At 46.9% G+C, this 20,639-nt stretch overlaps 1 protein-coding gene across 2 annotated transcripts in view; it reads left to right on the forward strand.

Annotated features, from left to right (window-relative positions):
• The first annotated feature begins 3,527 nt into the window (after positions 1–3,527).
• Positions 3,528–20,639, forward strand: part of TMEM45B (transmembrane protein 45B) — a 32,271-nt gene continuing 15,159 nt past the window's right edge. For both annotated transcript variants that reach the window (XM_054712616.1, XM_054712615.1), the window contains exon 1: positions 3,528–3,620. The gene's annotated coding sequence lies outside the window, so the exon portion shown is untranslated. The remainder of the gene's footprint in view (positions 3,621–20,639) is intronic.

Raw genomic sequence — 20,639 nt, forward strand, 5'->3', positions numbered from 1 at the left:
AAATGGGCAGTTATTACTTAAAGGGTTTACAGTTTCAATATATTAGAATGATGAGAAAGTTCTGGAGATAGAGGTGATGGTTGCATAATAATGTGAATGTACTTAATGTCACTGTAGTGTATAATTTAAAATTATTAAAATGGTAATTTTATGTTACATATATTTTACCACACACACTACTCTGCAAGCTTTTTAACTTTACCAGGGTAATAATACTTCATGACTATTTTCCTGGTCAGTAAATATGAATCTAATTCATCCTTTTTAATAACTACACAATATATCATAGAAAGGGCACACTATACTATATTGAACTACTCCCATATTGACAAACATCTGCTGTTATAAATAGTGCTGCAGTCAAAATCTTTAAGGTTCTTATGATGTATTAGGAGTCTCCAAACTGTGATTAGTGGGCAAAGTAAATAGTATATTTAGATCTTCCTCTAAGCCATTTTTTAATTTTTATTTGTTCCTGGTATAAAACTAAGGGCAAGATGTCCTACCATTTGGCTGCATATACCAAAAATCTCAAAAAGCTGTGACTTATACAGGATATAATTTTATGGGCATTTCAGGACTGGTGTGGAAACTAGTGTTGAAACTTCTGCATGAGATCATCCAAGAATCCAGCCTTTTTCATCCTCTTACTCCACCCTTCATTTTCGTGGTCCAAGATGGCTCATGGTGATGTCCACATTCCACTGAGCAGCAGAAGAGAGAAAATGGGCACACCCACTTCCTCTCAGGACTCTACCTAAAAGTTGCCTCTTCCACTTCCACTAATAGCCTATTGTCCTGAATTAAGTCATGTAACCCATCCTAGCTAAAAGGAAAACTGGGAACAATCCCACTCACCCTGGGTGGCCATGTGCCCCATTAATACCATGGCTGGCCAAGAGAGACTAGATACTGAGCAATTCTCTGATAAGATATGCCAAAAGAAGGGTCAATTGTGTCAGCAATACTTATAAAATATTTTCCATTGAATTAAAATGCTGTCCTCTTGTTTATTAAGGTCCACATACAATTGGATCTGTTTCTAGACACTAATCTATTATATTAAAATAGCCTTATAATAGTTGTTAGCTGTTCTTATTGTGTGAATTTATAGTTGTTGATATATTAGTAATTTATCTTATGTTAACTGTTTGATTTGTTATTTGATTTACATTATTTTTACAGATCAAGTTAAAGATGGTCAACCTATTCTGTAAAAACTGGTTTGTTCTGGCACTTGGATATTATAATTTGAGGCAGAGGTCATTTTCCTAGTTCTGATTTTTCTTTTATCTTTTTACTTATTTCAGAGAGGAAGGAAGAGGGAGAGAGAGATAGAAACATCAATGATAAGAGAGAATCATTGATCAGCTGCCTCCTGCACACCCCCTAATGGGGATTGAGCCCACAACCCAGGCATGTACCCTGACTGAGAATTGAACTGTGACCTCCTGATTCATAGGTGGATGCTCAACCACTGAGCCACACCGGCCGGGCTAGTTCCAATTTTTCAATGTTAAGAAGCATCTCTACCCACCAGTAATTAGAACTAAGAGGTCACACATTTGCTCATCATCATGGCCTTAGAGGAAGAGAAAACCCCAGTGAAGAGAAAGCCTGACCATAGCAGGGATCTGATGGCAAGGAGCAGGATTTCCCAGGGTAACAGGCGTCCAAGACTCCACCTAGTCATCCATTTGCAAAACAATGGGTGTGAGCAAGTCCCAAGATGATGGCCAGTGAGAGAGGTGCCCTCCCAGCTCTGGCTCTGGCGCATTATCCATCTGAAGTGTGTGGCTCCATCAGCCTTTTAACTGGTATCAGTGCCTCTCTGCCATTATCTCCTTCCACCAGGCTTCCTTTCCTTTTTTATTTACTTATTTATTTATTTGAGAGTGTTTATTACAACCGGGGACAGTGGAACAAGGAAAGACTTAGGATAGAAGAAGCAGCAGGAGAGGGACTAGGCAGGGCTGCTCTGGCTCTCTGGAAACATTATGGGAGAGAAGTGAGCCAAGGAGGAGGTGCTGTCAGCTCACTGGAGAGGCAGAGAAGTGGGGGTCCTGGGAGAGGGGTTAGCCCAGGACAAGACACCACTGCCCATTGCTCCCCTGGCTGCAAGTCTCCTGGGGTTCCTCAGAGTTGAGAAGATGCACACATGTGGGGGGAGGAAAAGGGGAGGGGAAAATGCAGGCGTGCTGGGGGTGGGAGGGTGCACCCACTCTTTTATAGAGGAGATTTGCTCAGATTTATGCCTCATCCTCAAAAGTGCCTTCCTTTGTAGAAAAGGAAAGCTACTTGATCAAAAGAAGCTGCATTTGGGATCCTTCCATCCAGCTAGTGTATATCCTCTGCCTTTCTTTAAAACCTACATACAGCATCTCTTCCAGGAAGACTCTCTCGGTTTCCTGTGCCTTCAACAATGGATAAGCTGGCAGGTGTCTTAGAGATCTCAACCCTGGCTTCCTACGGTCACGGCCAAGCATGTCCAACTCGCAGCCGGAGGGTCCGGTCCATGGGCACCCACTGCGACCAACTGTGACCTCCCAGGATGCAGTCATGACAGAGCCTGTGAGGCGGCAGCCAGGACTGGGATATTTAAAGGAGGCATGCGGCCCGCGGGCCTGGGAGTTTGACGTGCTGGGAACACCTGCCAGCACTCCTCCCAGATTGCCATCGCTAGGTCTGAGATGCAGCCTGAGCTCTTGCATGCTTTCAGCTTCCACAGGGGTTTGATGAGCAACAAGGTGGGAAATTCAACTCGGCCAACCCTTAACTTACAGATGAGAACATTGAGGCCACCTGATGCTACAAAGAAAATTAGCATTTCTTAGTAGGAAGCCGCTCTTTCAGGGCAAGGACTTTTTCTCCATAGCAGCTCTAACCCCAGCACCCAGAACTGTGCCTGCCTAGCAGTGGCAGATTTGAGGGGGTGGGGAGGGAGGGAGGAAAAGAAGGAAGGAAGGAAGGAAGGAAGGAAGGAAGGAAGGAAGGAAGGAAGGAAGGAAGGAAGGAAGGAGGGAAGGAGGGAGGGAAGGAAGGAAGGAAGGAAGGAAGGAAGGAAGGAAGGAAGGAAGGAAGGAAGGAGGGAAGGAGGGAAGGAGGGAAGGAGGGAAGGAGGGAAGGAAGGAAGGAAGGAAGGAAGGAAGGAAGGAAGGAAGGAAGGAAGGAAGGAAGGAAAGGGGGAGGGAGGGGAAAGGAGGAGGAAGCTTGGTGTGGCTGCACCCAGCTTCAACTACAAGGCTGGCTTCTGGTCCAGGATATGACACACTCTTCCTCAGCACAGCCTCTCTCCCGGTCCTGGCCGCCACCTCCCAGGCTCTGTCATTACTTTGCATCCTAGGAGGTCACAGTTGCTCGCCGTGCGCGCCCATGGACCGGACCCTGTGGAGCGCACTTCTTAGGGAGTGTCGGGGCGGGGAACACGGCAGGTGGAGGTCAGGGGCGTGGAGGAAAGTGAGGACTTGGAGAAGGAAGGAACGGCGCGTGAGCAGGGGCGGGGAGGGGCGGTCAGGGGCGGGGAGTGCGGGCTAGATAGAGCCTGGGCGCCGGCGGGAGGAGCGCTCGCACCTGCTCCTTGGCGGCAGCGCGCCAGCGGGTCGCTTGGGCCCTCAGCACAGGTGAGATGCCCGCTGTGGGCAGGGGGCTCGGGCGGGGAGGGGGGGGCTCGGACGGGGAGGGGGGGGCTCGGACCGGGGAGGCGGCTCGGACGGGGGAGGTGGCTCGGACTGGGGAGGGGGCTCGGACAGGAGGCGGCTCGGACGCAGAGGGGGTTCGGACGCAGAGGAGGTTCGGACAGGGAGGGGGCTCGGACGGGGAGGGGGCTCGGACGGGGAGGCGGCTCGGACGGGGAGGGGGCTCGGACGGGGAGGGCGCTCGGACGGGGAGGGGGCTCGGACGCAGAGGGGGCTCGGACGGGGAGGGGGCTCGGACGGGGAGGGGGCTCGGACGGGGAGGGGGCTCGGACGGGGAGGGGGCTCCAATGGGGAAGGGGGCTCGGACCGGGAAGCGGCTCGGACGCAGAGGGGGTTCGGACAGGGAGGGGGCTCGGACGGGGAGGGGGCTCGGACGCAGAGGGCGCTCAGACGGGGAGGGGGCTCGGATGCCGAGGGGCTCAGACGGGGAGGGGGCTCGGATGCCGAGGGGCTCAGACGGGGAGGGGGCTCGGAAGCCGTGGGGGTTCGATGGGGAGGGGGCTCGGACCGGGAGGCGGCTCGGACGCAGAGGGGGTTCGGACGGGGAGGGCGCTCAGACGGGGAGGGGGCTCGGAAGCCGTGGGGGTTCGATGGGGAGGGGCCTCGGACGTTGCCTAGGTGGGAAAAGCTGGAAGGCTCACGGTTGGGGACGCTCCCCTCACCCCGAGCCCCTCTGCCGTCGCCTGCGGCGCTGGGAGGAATTTGCTGGGTTGCCCGTGTTGCGCGTGAGCGGAGCTGGGAAGGGCGAAGCCCCTGCCGTCCATTCCCCCCGCGGGTAGAGACTCCCGGGCGGTGACGACTGGTGCCGGGCCCAGAGGCCGGGGCTGCTTTCGTGGCTCGACGGGACGGTGGGCTGAACAGCCCCACTGTCACTTCTCGGGGCGCCCGTCCACAAACCCCCCAACCAGGCCCTGCCCTGAAGCCAGGAATCTAATCAGAGGCGATTGATTGATTGATTGGTTGGTTGGTTGATTGATTGATAACGTCTCCGGAGCCTTTGTTCCGCTTCCGCTAGTAGCCGGGTGGGTAGAAAGGGATCCAGGAGCCAGAGGTGCCATTAGCGCCGGTTGGAGAGGTTTACGGGACCTAGAAGCAGGTTTGGGGTGACCCTGCCTGGGTCTAGAGGAGACAGGACGCAGCCTGGATGCAGGAAACATTTGCGTTTCAGGAAGGAAACCTGTGGCTTTATGAAAAGTTAGCCAGGCACCTCTTGTAAAAAGCCCCAGGAATGACCATTTCCTTCACAGACTCTCCCACCTGCCCCCCAGTTTCTACCATTGCCCCCTTCTTCCCCCGTCCCTTTGCCCCACTGCCCCACCCATCAGTCTACCTGGCTCATAAAGTGGCCTAGGAATGGTGCCTGTACCTTTACATTCACTTTAATAGGGAGTGTGGCTTAGTGTTCAGGAGAAACCAGCCCTGATACAGAGATATGACGCCGAGGAAGGGCGTTCTCCATGGCCCGGTGCTGTGGGCTTGGTGATGACCACTTACCCTCGGCGCCTAGTGTGTCAGGGCAGGTGCATTCTATGTGGGATGTATCCAGTGTGGCCCCCTGGTTACCCCGGGGTGAGCGCCTCCCAGGGGCGTGGTGAGGCGTGGTTTCTGCCTGTGCGGTATTTGTTTGGGTATCTGGGGAGCCAGGCACACCATTTCCTTGATTAAGGAGCTTTGATTTCCTCTCGCTTCTTCCGTGGGAGGTGGACAGAGCACCACGGCTGACTTAGCTCCTGGGGGGCATGAATCCTCCTATCCCGTGGGCTCCTCCCTCGCCCACCTGGCCGCCGTGGGCTGTGATGGCCACGGGGAAGCTGTTTAACCTCACGTTCAGCACGTTATTCTATTTGGCGATTTCCCAGGTTGTGTCCTTGGTTGTGTCTCTTGCCTAATCTCAGCAAACAGCGCTTGGAGATCGTTGGAATTGGGCAAAGGCTGGGGGGGGAAAGGTAAAGAGAAAGACCTGCTTTCTTTTCTCCCCGCCACCTTCGGGTTAACATCGGCAGCTGCGCTTAATTGGTCAAAGTACAGGTGTTCCTAGGTTGGCTCTAATGAAAGGGTTATCGCTTGTCCTCAAACGACTCTGCCGGTTGATATGGATAAGGGCAGTTTTACCCTCTGTGGAGCCACTCCCATAGCCAAAGTTCCTGCTATTGTGAAACTTCTTATAATTGTGGGTAAGAGAGCTAAAGTCACTCCTGTGTCATCAGCTAATGACTGGATATGTAGACAGAGCTCGTATCGATGGCTTTTTTCTGTAGACCGGTCATAAAACAAAAACCAGATTATTCACCGTACGATAACGATGCTGCGTGTGAGCCATCAGGGGCCACGGGTAAGTGATCCCACACTGTATTTGAACTGGGCTTGCCTTCTAACCACCCACCCTCTCCCCCAAACCGTCACTGGGGCTCAGGCAAGTGGGTGGTTTGCATTTTAGCTGCTTTTGCTTCTCTTGTCTGTCCTCTTGTGTGAAAATAAAATGGGTCACTCGGGAGAAGGACACTCACAAGACCCATCAGCCTTGGGTGATGACGGATTAAACGGAAGCTATCAAAGCGCACGCGTGTGTTTTCCTGGCAGGATGTAGATATTATAAGCCATTTCCAGTGTCTTGTGGGTATTATAAGCCATTTCCAGTGTCTTATCACATCATAAGGGGGCTTTACAGAGAACAAGGTGATTTCCACGAGGAGCACTGAGGGCAGAGGAGTAGCCGATTTCATAAATAAGGACATTGAAACTTCGAGATACAGAGAATCTGGCCTGGGCTTATCCATCTGTTAGGTGGCAGCTAGGACGCAAAACAGAGCTCTCCCAAATATCACAGCCCGTCCAGGGTGTGGTGTGTGTGTGTGTGTGTGTGTGTGTGTGTGTGTGTGGTGAGGAGTTGTGATTCGTCTTTCCTGAACATGTATTTAATCTATTCTCTGACTTGAACTCTTCGAATATAAATTTAGAGACATTCTTGTTTGGTATAGATCATGCCCATCATTTTTTCAATGTCATCACAAAAGTAGTTTAGAGGTGAGGATAGCCTTAAAGGTGATCAAGCTCAATCTTCTTGTTTTCCAAAGGAAACAAACAAAAAAAGTGGATTCAGGAAAAATTGAGGAAGTATGTCATGTTGCTTCCCCAAATCTACTTTGCTGAAGAATTATGGCTGAAACCTAGGTCTCCTGATGTTCAGATTCCTGTCCTTTCTGGCATGGGGTATTTGAGGATTTCCCAGATACATAAGTCAACTGGTTTAGTTTGATTGACTCTATTGCTTTTTTGGGGGGAAGGAGAGTAGTCTGTGAGAGCAAACTATAGCTTCCCTGAATCCTGGACTCAGACTTCTGTAGATTATTCTACTCTTGCTATATCCCGTGTTCCATGAAGGAAAGAGCTTTACTTGTCTGGCCCATGTGTAATTCCCAGCACAGTGCCTGTAGTAGGCACTCAATGAAACATGTTCAGTAGCTAGCAAATAGTTGCTTCTTGGGTTAGAAGAACAACAGGAATATAGGTGTTGGGGAAAGGTGAGTTTAGTCATATCTGTACTATTCATAATAGATAGTAATGATCTCGTTCAATTAAAAAAAAATCCAGAAACAAATATGAAGAAATGTTCACCATCATGAATTCTGGGTGTTGAATGTTATTGTTTGCAATTCTTTGTATATTAAATTCCTCAAATGATAAAAAAAAAACAACTATCAGATAAACATTTGAACACCTGTGAGATGTCATTCAGCTGCGGTCACAGATCACCCTACTCCAGTGACTTCAGTAAGGAGATTGTTTTTCGCAAATAACTAGGCGTCTGGAGCTGAGCAGTCAGGGCTGGGCAGCTCGTCTGCCTTCCTGCCCCACTGTCCTTGGCGGGCAGCTGGCGTCCTCGCTGAAGGACGGGCACCTCTTCCGTGTTAGCTAGAGGGCAGAAGGCAGGTACCAGCTGAGTCTGTCCCTTTTTTTTTTTTTTTTTTTATAAAACAAGATCTTTCCTGAAAGCCCCACCCAGTCAACTTCTTACATCTTGTTCATGTAAAGGACTGTGTCCCATAGCCACTCCTGAGAGCCTGAGAGGATTTAGTGCTTTGTCAGACATTTTGCCAATGCAACAAAATAGGGGCTCTGTTAATAAGGAAGAGGGGAGAAAGGCTGTTGATTGGGTAGGCGGTTATGGGAATTTGCCCTCGTATGTTTTCTGAGTCATTGACTCGTGTCTTCTACATCGGTTGTTAGGTTGTTTGTTTATTTCTTTGGTTTACTAACAAGCAATAGATACGTAGTGGGTCTGGAGGGACTTTTTTAAATTATATAGAGTCTGAAGCCCATCCCAGGATATGCTGGTTACTTAAGTCTGGGACAGGCCTATGAATCTGAATAGTAAACAGCCCTCTGAGTAATTGAAATGCAAGTGTTTGCAGGGGCACAACTTAAAAAAACATTGAATTGGGGGTGCTTTAGCAGGGACACCTCATTGTATGTCCAACAGCTTTCTGTATCACTCCTCTTGAGGACATTACTGAAATGGAATTTTTGGACTGGAACCCGGATTCTTTGTCCACCAGAGTCGAAGAATGAATCCACGGACAGAGGGTAGTATAGCAAAGGTGGAGATTTGTTGAAGAACAAGTACAGACTCCCACGTGGGGAGAGGGAAAGAGTCCCACAGAATGGACTCCCACATGGGGAGGGGGAAAAGGGTCCCACTGAGTTCTTTTTCTCTACGGCTTATAAAGGCTGCAGGTCCTGGTGCCTTGATATCCCCTGATTGGTCACTGTTCCCTTAGACCGGTTACTATAGTAACTCCTGAGCTCAAAGGTCAAACACCACATGGAACATGTGATGCCCGCCTCCTTCATTGTTCTTTTCTTTCTGGCTTTCTTCCTTCTTCTTCATTTTGTAAATATAGACCTTTTTGGCTATTTCCAGTTCCCTTGTCTTATGTAAATGCAACTGTTGCTGTTCCCTGCACCTGTCTTTCTTGTGTTACAGAGATGTACCTTCTCCCCATCGGTAGCCCTGTGTTTTTCCATGGACCCCAATTCTACAAATTGCCTAAGCCTGCCCATATTCCCCTAAAATTCCTGTTTCGTTACTTCATTTTTAAAATTTTATATTTTGGTCAACATAAATAAATGTATAGTTCTAAGGTCTTTATAGAGTCCATACTGAGCTGCCCCCTATAGGCGACTACTTGTAATGCTCTGGGCTATTTTTTTTCCCTCATATTTACCACCATATTGCCAAATAGCATGCTACTGGCTATTTCTTTTTCTTTTTCCAGTTCTAGATACTATCTGTTAACCTCCTACCTTGGAGGATGAGGATTCTGCTTCCTTTATCTCATACTAACCTCTGTTTCTTGCAAGATCCCAAGATATTCTACTTATGTTTAATACAGCAATGTTTAATTAGTGTTCACATTATTATGACTATGCAGATATTATTCACAACTGTGCCTTTTGATAAACCATGATTTAAAAAAAAATAGTTGATTGATTTTTAGAGAGAGAGGAAGGGAGAGGAGAGAAACATCGATGTGAGAGCACAACACTGCTCCCCTCTCTCTTTGCAGGCCTCCTACCTGGGATCTGCCCTGACCAGGAAAAGGTAACCAACCAACTGGGCCACACCAGTCAGGGCAATAAACCATGATTTTTACCCTTCCTTTCCTGGCCAACCTTTTTCCATCCCCTGGAGTTAGTAATTGCTTCACCTTCTTCAATTTTGCTTAGTGTTTTGAGTATTCATTACCAATTCTTGTTCAAACGTTGACAGGATGGTAAAATTCCTCTCAGTAGAGTTAAACATCAAGTAGCCACTTTGATTTTCTCTCTGTCTTGGAAACTTCCCTGCTCAGCCCCCATCCTCTGGGACTGGCTGTTCTCTGAGCCCCTGTGATACTGGGAGCTCCCTCGCTACCGGCCTGGGAATGCCTGGATTCCTGTTCCTCGGATTCCATGCCTTCTCACTCCTTGGCTTTGCTGGAGCACAGCTTCCTGAGAAAAGGCATGTGGAGACAGAGCAGGTTTATCCTGCAGCTTACAAAGCTCATGGGCCCCTGGGAGGGCTGAAAACTGCTGCCAGGTGTTGGGTGGAGAGGAAAAGCCAGGTGGCCACCAAGAAGCATGTTGGCCCGGCCGGTGTGGCTCAGTGGTTGAGCATCAAACTATGAACCAGGAGGTCACGGTTTGATTCCCAGTCAGGACACATGCCTCGGTTGCAGGCTTGATCCCAAGTGTAGGGTGTGCAGGAGGCAGCCAACCAATGATTCTCTCTCATCATTGATGTTTCTCTCTCTCTCTCCTCCCTCTCTCTCTCCCTCCCTTCCTCCCTTCCTCCCTCCCTCCCTCTCTCTTTCTCTCTTTCTCCCTCCCTCTCTCCCTCCCTCCCTCTCTGAAATCAATAAAAAATATTTTTTTTCTAAAAGAAGCATTTTTGGTAAATTTCCTAAAGAGATTTTAAGAGTCCTGAACCTCCATGGCTCCGATTTCTTGTGATTTCTTTTCTCAGTCTGAATAAATATTCACTTTCACACCCAATTTTGTGTTTGCAATCTTACGATTTTTTTTTTTTTTCGTAAAGAGCGTTCCCCTAATTATAGAGAAGTCGGGCCCCACAGGACATGGCTGCTTTTTGAGACGTTACGCGTTTAAGATGTCCGTTTTCTTCCTTTGCACTTGGCGGATGGTGGCTGGACAGAGGGTATTAACTGGAAATGGCTTCCTCTCAGTTTTGGAATCACTGTTCCATTTTCTCCCGCCTCCTTGGAGTGCTGTTGAGAAGGTGATGCCGTTCTGACTTCTGGTCCCTTGGATTTCGTTTTGGTCTCTGGGAGTTTGTAGGGTTTTCTTTTCTATATTCCTCTTGTTCTGATATTTCACCACGTCATTAGTTACTGATAGGGTGTGTTTGTTTGTTTGTTTGAGTCATTGTTCCAGGTACTTTCAAGGCCTTTTCCATCTAAAAATCATACCCTGGCCCTAACCGGTTTGGCTCAGTGGATAGAGCGTCGGCCTGCGGACTCAAGGGTCCCAGGTTCGATTCTGGTCAAGGGCATGTACCTTGGTTGCAGGCACATCCCCAGTGAGAGGTGTGCAGGTGGCAGCTGATCGATGTTTCTCTCTCATCGATGTTTCTAACTCTCTATCCCTCTCCCTTCCTCTCTGTAAAAAAAAAAAAAAAAAATCAATAAAATATATTTTAAAAATAAAATAAAAATCATATCCTGCAGTTCTGGGTGGTTTTCTTGTTATATCATTTCCTCTGTCCTGTTTTTCTGAAACATTAATTACTTAGATGTTGGGTCTCTTGGATCCGCCCTCTGAGTTGCTTATCTTTCCCCATGTTCAAAGCTGTCTCCTGTCTTTTAGTTCTAATAAATCTCCCAAAACCTCCTATGAAATTTTTCTACTTCTACCACGATATGTGTAATTCCCAAGGGCTTTTATTTGGCTACGGAGCCTTCTGCATGTTTTGTTTTATGGCATCCTGTTTTTATTTCATGGATACAATATCTTCCCCTGTCTCTGAGAATATTAACTTGGAATTTTTTTCTACACTTTTAAGTTTTCATCAGCTGCCTACAGCGTCTGTTTATTTTCAAAGTCTCTGTTATTTTGGGTTCTGCCTTTTATGTTGGGGGCTTTATTGAAATGTCCAAGTTTAAGAATGGTGTACTAAAAATAAGAACAGCATACGAAAGTGCAGTCTTTGGGTGTTTGTAGAGTGGCAAGCTTCAATGCAGGGTGATCAGGCAGAGCACGGTTTTTTGCTGGCTTATCGTTATGTCTCCAGCAGCTTCCTAGTATAATCAGTTTCTCATGAAATAGGTCCTATCTCTAGCCAGGCCAGTGTGGCTCAGTGGTTGAGCGTTGACCTATGAACCAGAAGATCATGGTTCAGTTCCCAATCAGGGCACATGCCCAGGTTGTAGGCTGGATCCCCTGTGTGGAGCGTGCAGGCGGCAGCCAATCGATGATTCTCTCTCATCATTGATGTTTCCATATCTCTCCCTTCTTCTCTGAAATCAATACAAATATTTAAAAAAAAAAACGAAAGGCCCTTTAATCAATAAAGATTTTTTTAAAAAGGCCCTATCTCTAGTCGTTTGAGAAAATGCCACTAATAACTTAGATTTATTCATTATATAATTTCTTTAGCAGTAGAGATTCTTGTTTTATGGAAGCTTAAGTGGTAGTCTAGGGTTCAAAACCAGACTTTTTGTTCTGGACTCCACCCACTTTAGAGTACCTGGTGCTTCTGTCACCTATGTGCCCCTCGGCGTCCCTGTCTGTCACAGAGACCATCAGAGGCTTCCATGAAGACTGAGTTCTTTCCTATTAAAAAAATAAAAAGTGCCCTAGCCGGTTTGGCTCAGTGGATAGAGCGTCGGCCTGCGGACTAAAGGGTCCCAGGTTCGATTCCGGCCAAGGGCACATGTCTGGGTTGTGGGCTAGATTCCCCCCCCCAGTAGGGGGTGTGCAGGAGGCAGCCAATCAATGATTCTCTCTCATCATTGATGTTTCTATCTCTCTATCTCCCTTTCTCTCTGAAATCAATAAAAATTTATTTAAAAAATAAAAATAAGAGAGATTCTAGGGCAATGTACATATGTACAAATAATTGTTTTGGAGTAAGCATTTCCAAAACATGTATTCCCCACCCATAATGAAATACTTAGGAACCCTGAATAAATCAGGGGCTTTGAAGAAGCTCTATCTCATGCCAAGTGTTTGTCCTAACAGGCTGTTTAGGAGACGATTTAGCTGAGATGGAAAAGCATAATTCGCCTGGTAATTTTTCTTTAGGGGGCTTTACTGGGGAAAGGTTGTCCTAGTACCTCTGGAGAATTTCTTGGCCATAGGATCTAGGAGAGAATTTCTGTCCCTGAAGGCCACTCTCCGAATCCATGCCGGTTCCCCTTGTGCAGCCTGACGTGAGAGTCAGCGTGTGAGGCAGATTCATCGCTCTCGGCTGGGGAAGCTTCTGCGTTAGATACTGGCGTTTCCACTGTGGGCTTTTCCTTCTCAGTCGCCTTCAAAGAAGACTTGCCAACTCCTTGGAGGCTGGGGTTCATTCTTGCTCTCCCTGTTCCTCCATCACCGGTCCTAGAACAATGCCTGATGCATAATAAGCTCCGGATTAATGTGGCTTGACTTCAGTTGACGTCACTACCCTTTTTAAATGAGCCCTTCCTACATGTCCCCTTGCTGTTTCCTGTTTCTCCTGCACCTTTTTCTAAAAATAAGTTTTTATTAACTTCAGAGTGAAAAGGAGAGGGAGAGAAAAGTAGAAATATCAGTGATGAGAGAGAGTCATGGATCGGCTGCCTCCTGCACGCCCCACACTGGGGATCGAGCCCACAACCCGGGCATGCGCCCTGACTGGGAATCAAACCATGACCTCCTGGTTCATAGGTCAACGCTCGACCATTGAGTCACGCTGGCAGGGCTCTTCTGCATCTTTTTATGTCACTTCCCTCATCCTCAAAGTTGATAGATGGGACAGCTGGAAGATAGCAGACCAGGAAGTTGTCAAACTACCAGGACTCCAGGTAGAACTTCCGGGGGCGAAAACTCCCCATACCATTTTGCTAAAGATGCAATAATTTCTGAGGTTATCACCCAAAACCCTGCAGACAGCCCCATCTTTAACCACAGTCCCATTTGGAATTTTTTTCTTTTATGTCCACATCTCGCCTCCACAGTCCTTCCTCTCCTTCCACTCTCTTTGACCTGGCCCCCACTGTGACCCAAGCCTTCTCTTTGTTGTGTTTTAATGTTGTTTTTCTGCCTCCTCTCCCCTGCCTTTATCTAGCATCTGGAATATTCTGTAATAATAAAACACAGTGATGTGCTATTTCAGAAGACCTGCCTGCCTAACCCAGGCACATACCCTGGTTGCGGGCACTAGTAAGTAAAATAAGGGTGACAGGAACACAAGCATTGGGGTCTGAGACAGTCAATCTGGCCCTCTTGTAGAAAACTGAGCAAAGGTAAGTCCAGTGAAGAAAATTGCAAAGGACATAACCCAAGCCCAGGATGAAAAAACCTCTCGCTTCTGGCTGCTTTCGAGGTCGTTTCTGTGCTTTGGTCTCGCTGGTGCTAATTATTATTATTTTTTTTAAATATATTTTATTGATTTTTTACAGAGAGGAAGGGAGAGGGATAGAGAGTTAGAAACATCGATGAGAGAGAAACATCGATCAGCTGCCTCTTGCACACCCGCTACTGGGGATGTGCCCGCAACCAAGGTACATGCCCTTGACCGGAATCGAACCTGGAACCCTTGAGTCCGCAGGCCGACGCTCTATCCACTGAGCCAAACCGGTTTCGGCAGTGCTATCTATTTTTATATGAAAGGCTCTCGTCAAGAACTAAACTACAGTGTAAAACCATGATCTGTCCATTCGTGTTTCTCAGACACTACCACTCACCATAGAATGTGTGCCCCCACGACATGAAGGCTTGGCTGAGGACAGCCTTAAGCTGAAGTCATTCTTTTTTTTTTTTTTTTTTTTTAATTTATTGATTTTTTACAGAGAGGAAGGGAGAGGAATAGAGAGTTAGAAACATCGATGAGAGCGAAACATCGATCAGCTGCCTCCTGCACACTCCCTACTGGGTATGTGCCCGCAAACAAGGTACATGCCCTTGACCAGAATCGAACCTGGGACCCTTGAGTCCGCAGGCCGACACACTATCCACTGAGCCAAACTGGTTAGGGCTAAAGTCATTCTTAATGCCTGAATGTGTATGATACTCTAAAATCCACCTCTATCTGTTTTACCAGGAAAGTTATATTCCGTGAAATCTTTAGGTGAAATTGATACTCCAGGATGATGTACTATATTGGTCCTGTGATTTCAGATATTCCTTTGCTTACCTACTCCCAAGAGGCACAGTACTAGATGATCCTTTTAAGGACACATCTAGCTCTAAAAATTATATGAGAAAGTACTGGTCGCAGCAACCTTACTAATGACCGGATTTAGATGATAGTTTCCTCATGATTTAGGGTTAAGGCTAAGCTGCATCAGTTCATTTCAGATCAAGAACTGTTATTATATGCCCGGCTTTGTGCTCAGCCTTGGGAAGCTGAAGATGAAGCAGATAAGGTCTGCTTTTGAGGAGCCACTAGTCTAATGAGTAAGACATGTACGTGTGTAATTTTAATGTGACAAGTAAATGATACAAATCAAGATATGTATAAGGTACTATGGTAGCACAGAGGTGGTACACGTAACCCAACCTGGAGTTCACAGAGGGCTTTCTAAAGGAAATAAGGCCCATGTGTTGAAAACTGAGCAAAGGTAAGTCAGGTGAAGAAAATTGCAAAGGACATACTAGGTGGAGAGACTAGCATGAGCAAAGTGTACCCTGAAGGTTTGTGTTGGGGGAAAATGGGAGATGAGGATGGAGAGGCAGGCAAAGAGCCAAGTCTTGGGACCAGTAGATCCTTTTAGCCACACTTTCGCTTTCCCTGGTTTCAGTTACTCGCAGTCAACTATGGCCCGAAAATATTACATGGAAAATTCCAGAAAGAAACAATTCATTAAGTTGCATGCCATTCTGAGTTGTGTGATGAAATCTCATGCCATTCCATTCCTTCCCGCCCGGCTGTGAATCATGCCTTTGTCCAACATCTCCACACTCTTGTTCCCACTGGTTAGTCACTTAGAGGATCTACCTCAATTATCAGACTGACTGTCTCAGACCCCGATGCTTGTGTTCCTGTCACCCTTATTTTACTTACGAGTGGCCCCAAAGTGTAAGAGTAGTGATGCTGGCTATTCGGACATGCCAAAGAGAAGCCAGGAAGTGCTTCCTTTAAGTGAAGAGGTGAGTAGTAGAGTACAAGAGGATATTTTAAGAGAGACCACACTGACATTATTTATTACAGTATATTTTTATATTTACTCTAATGTTGTTGTTAGTCTCTTACTGTGCCTAATTTATAAATTTTATTATAGGACAGGAAAAATATATAGTATATATAGGTTTGGGTACTAACCATGGTTTTAAGTATCCATTAGGGGTCTTGGATTGTATCCCCTGCAGATACGGAGAGACTACTATATATGAAATGCAAAGGGGAGTGGGCTACATCCATGTGGCTATTAGTCAATGAAATATTTTTAAAATTTTGTATTGATTTTAGAGAGAGAAAGAGAGAAACATTGATGAGAAACATCAATCGGTTGCCTCCCACACGTGCCCCGACCGGAGATCGAACCTGGGTATGTGCCCTGTCCGGGAAACGAACCCTCACCTTTGGCGTATGGGTCATTGCTCCAACCACACCAGCCAGGGCAATCAATGAAATATTTTAAATTCTATGGTGGTACAGTCAGATTTACATTGTAGGTAGATGACTGTGGCTGCAGAAGTGGAAAGATTGATGGGCAACAGGACTTAGAAGCATTGCAGTAGTCCAAGCAAAAGACACTATGAGCCTAAGTGAAATAATTGTAGGAACAGAAAGGAAAGAGGGAACACCAGCAAATCTGGAGAAATGAAATAAGCAGAGTTTTTTTAGTCTCTTGGGGGGAAAGGGACCCTGGAGGGCAGAGTGAGGGACAAAGAGGAGTCTAGGGTAACCCCCAGGATTCTGGCTTTAAGAGTGACTGGACGTTAAGCCATTGCCCAAGTTTGGGATACAGAAAAGGCAGTTTGGTGGGGAAGGAAGATGAGCTCCACTTGGAACATGTTGACATGAAGGTGACTGAGAAGTATCTGTGTGTTTATGTGTGTGCCTGTCTTGTTCGGCAGGTTAGATTCAGGAGTTGGAAACTTAGAGAAGAGCTCAGGGCTAGAGATAGTCATGGGAGTCATCAGCACGCAACTGTTGATGGAGCCATGGGTGTGTATGAATTCTTATAAGACAAAGACATAGAAGAATGGGCCAGAGACAGCTCATGTTTAAAGAGGCAGACAAAAGAAGAGGACTCCTTAAAAGGGAGGAAGAAGATGATGGAAGATGAAGAGAACCAGGAGAGAATAGTGTCATGAAAGCCAAAAGGAGTAGATCATTTCAAAGATACGTGACTAGTTGACCCTGTTGATTACAAAGTAGTGTCAAAAAAAAAAAAAAAAAAAGAGAGGTCTACTAAGATAATGTTTTAAAGATTTCCATTGAATGAAACAATATGAAGTGAACTCGGGTTTTGAGGGAAGTGATGTGTTCTCAAAAACTTATCTATGGGAAATAGAAGGAGGAGCTTGCACGTGACAAGAGCTGTGGAGTGGAGTAGAAGGCCCAGCATCCACCTTGTTCACTGATGTAAGTGCTGAACAAGTTCCCTGGTAGTAGAGAAAGTAGGAAAACTATACTAAACGTTTTTCCTTTTTGCTTAAAAAATAAGCCAACCTTGCCTGGCCGGTGTGGGTCAATGGTTGAGTGTCAACCTATGAACCAGGAGGTCATGGTTCGATTCCCGGTCAGGGCACATGCCCAGGTTGCGGGCTCAATCCCCAGTGTGGGGCGTGCAGGAGGCAGCCAATCAATGATTCTCTATCATCATGGATGTTTCTATCTCTCTCTTCCTGTCCCTTCCTCTCTGAATTCAATAAAAATATTTTTTTCTAAAAATATGTAAAAATATGAGCCAACCTTTCAAGTTCAGAGATGCCTCCTTCAGTCTAATGCATGGTGAAGTGACTGCTGGTGATTGCTTCTGTGTTGGTAGAATCCATAACCTTTGTTCCATTCTTCCCCCACCCTGACTAAACTTGTTCTAATTTCTTTTCCTTTTTCATTTCATTCATTTGTGTAATGTGTTAGGAACAAAGGAAGAAAGGTATTTTAGAACCAGGAAATGCCATGGAGATTACCTCTTCCAAACTACCTGGAATTATGATCCTGAGAGGTTACATATCTTGCTCAAGGTCACAGAGTGAGCTCATAGCAGAACTTGGACTAGTACCCAGGTCTTCTAACTCAGAGGCCGGTGTTCTTTATTAGATCTTGAGAAGTGAATTTCAGTCTTTAAGATTCCAGCCGTAGCCAGTTTGGCTCAATAGATAAAGCACCAGCCCGCCGACTAAAAGGTCCAGGGTTCGATTCCGGTCAAGAGCACATACCTCAGTTGCAGGCTTGATCCCTGGCCCTGGTTGGGGCACATGTGGGAGGCAAACAATCAATGTGTCTCTCTCACATCGATGTTTCTCTCTGTCTCTCCCCCCTCCCTTCCACTCTCTCTAATAATCAATGGTAAAATATTCTTGGGTGAGGATTAACAAAACAAACAAACAAAAAGATTCCAATGAGACTGGCTAATGTTCATGACAGTTTGAAAGAAGCAATCAAGAAGGGCCCAGCTCAAATGCCAGACTCCTCTGTGATGGCCTCTCAGAGTGTCTGGTGAGTTTATTCTCCCGTGTCCACAAGGACTGCTATCAGCATATCCCATGACACGCACTGTTTCACAAGTATATAGCGCCCGACTAGATTATAAACTTGAGTGTAGGGCCCATTTCTTATTCCTGTTATTATTTCCCCAGCACCCAGCACAGAGTCTCGTATTTAATAAGCTCCCATGGGAAATAGAAAGGTAAAAGCAGGAATGAGACCATACTTTGCATAGGAACCAAACTGAGCTAGGAGGCAAATGAGCTCTTGTTCATGGTAATTTTGCTCAATAGCACTGTGAGCTCGTGCCAGAACGAGGTTCACACTGTTATTCTGGTCTTGCACCTGCAGAGAAAATAACAATGATGGTAGTCGCTGTCAATTTGGAGACAGGGATGGACTAGGCCCGCGGTCAGCAAACTGCGGCTCGCGAGCCACACGCGGCTCTTTGGCCCCTTGAGTGTGGCTCTTCCACAACATACCCCGGCCTGGGTGAGTCTATTTTGTAGAAGTGGTGTGAGAAGAAGTTTTAACTTTAAAAAATTTGGCTCTCAAAAGAAATTTCCATCGTTGTCCTGTTGATATTTGGCTCTGTGGACGAATGAGTTTGCCGACCACTGGACCAGGCTATCGCCACACCCGCCAATGGGCAGCGGAGGGCTGCCAACACGGTCCCTGTGCTTCCCCGCCTCCTGTTACTAAGTAGCTCACAGAGGAAGGAGGGTGTTGCCCTGGTTATTTGCCGAGGAACAGAAAGCTGAGTCAGGCAGGGTTGGTTGTATTCCAAAGTACACTCAGACTGGAAACCAGGTGAGTGTTTCTGTGGGGAGGACAGGGTCAGGAAGTATAAAGATCAGGTTCTGCAGTAAAATGCTCTATTCTCCCCAGGATCTACTTCCCTACTGACCAATACACATCCCACTCTCCAGGATCAGAACAGCGACACACACACACACACACACACACACACCCACACACACACACCCCTTTGGGGGAGGTCAGCTATGAAAAGCAAAGGGCAGCAGCCTTAGTGCAATAAGTATACTTCTCCTGACAGACGCCCAGGCTTCTCCCCTGTGAATTGTGGGAACAGGTTTAAGAACGCCAGAGAAGAGAGGAAACCGGCATTTATTAAAAACGCACTCTAGCCCTAGCCGTTTGCCTCAGTGGATGGAGCATCGGGCCTGTGGACTCAAGGGTCCCAGGTTCGATTCCGGTCAAGGGCACATGCATGGGTTGCAGGCTCAATCCCCAGTAGGAGGCAGGCAGGAGGCAGCTGATCAATGATTCTCTCTCATCATTGATGTTTCTCTCTCTCCCCCTCTCCCTTCCTCTCTGAAATCAGTAAAAGTATTAAATAAAAAAAAAACGTACTCTAGTTAGCAGCGACATTTTCAGTTAATCCTCACGAGATCTCTCTGAGGTAGGTGCTAGGGTCCCTGTTTTAGAAGGAGGGGTCCTCAGATGCAGAGGTTGGGGAACTGGGCAAAGGTCGCAGCAGTAGAAGTGGCAAGACCAGAACTGCACGTGGGTTTGCCACTCCGCAGGTCGTGTTCTTTCCATGATGGGACCGCATCTCCCCTTAAAGGGAAGTTTAGGAGCCCCGTTTCCTTTAGGGAAATCTAAGAACTAGCATACACCTGACCAATATAACACTTGACTTACATCTTCCCCAGTTCAACCCTCCTCGGCCCGTTTGTGGTTGGTTTAATCCCTTCCCAGAGACTCTAGGGCAGGAAGGACCACAGTGTCTGGTTGATTTGACTTTTAAGTATACTGTGTGCACATTCCCAAACTAAGCCCATCTCAAGGTTTCAAGCATCCCTCCCTGGGAGAATGTGACGTGGTCCTGGTGAAGCTGGGGGTGTCTGGGTGAGGAGACTAAGCAGCAGTGCCAAGCACAGCTGTGACGTGTGAATGACTGGTCTGGCTCGTTCTTTTTCATGGTTGCATAATATTCCAAGGTGAAGGTAACCGATCATGAAGTCAAAGCTATGACTGGAACTAAGCAGAGTTCCAGGTGCTCTGTGGTAGGTGGTAGTCCACAGTCGGCTTTAGCTCTTCCTCCTGCTGTGAAAGCCACGCCCTTAGCTCTCCTCTTGCTGGTTGCCGAGCCCAGGCAGAAAACCAAATCCACTCTTTGCTCCTTCTTTTTGATCCTCTGACTCATCTAGATACATCCCTTCCTTTACTATTCCTACTTTTCCCATCAAAAGGGAAAATAGGGACTTTATTAAAAAAAAGAAAAAGGGTGCTGTTATCAAGTTTTTTAAAAATATATTTGTATTGATTTCAGAGAGGAAGGAAGAGGGAGAGAGAGATGGAAACATCAATGATGAGAGAGAATCATTGATTGGCTGCCTTCCGCACACCCACACTGGGGATTGAGCCTACAACCGGGGCATGTGCCCTGATCAGCAATCAAACTGTGGCCTCCTGGTTCATAGGTCGATGCTCAACCACTGAGCGCTGGCCAGGCTCAAGTTTTATTTTTAACTCCAGGCGAGTGGCATCAACCATGATCTCTCCTCCCCACCATCTCCTCTCTCTACTTCTGTGCTTTTCCTTCCTCGCTCCCACTCTTCCTCACTCTTCCTTTT

Source organism: Eptesicus fuscus, chromosome 23, assembly GCF_027574615.1.
Source record: "Eptesicus fuscus isolate TK198812 chromosome 23, DD_ASM_mEF_20220401, whole genome shotgun sequence".
Lineage (NCBI taxonomy): Eukaryota > Metazoa > Chordata > Mammalia > Chiroptera > Vespertilionidae > Eptesicus > Eptesicus fuscus.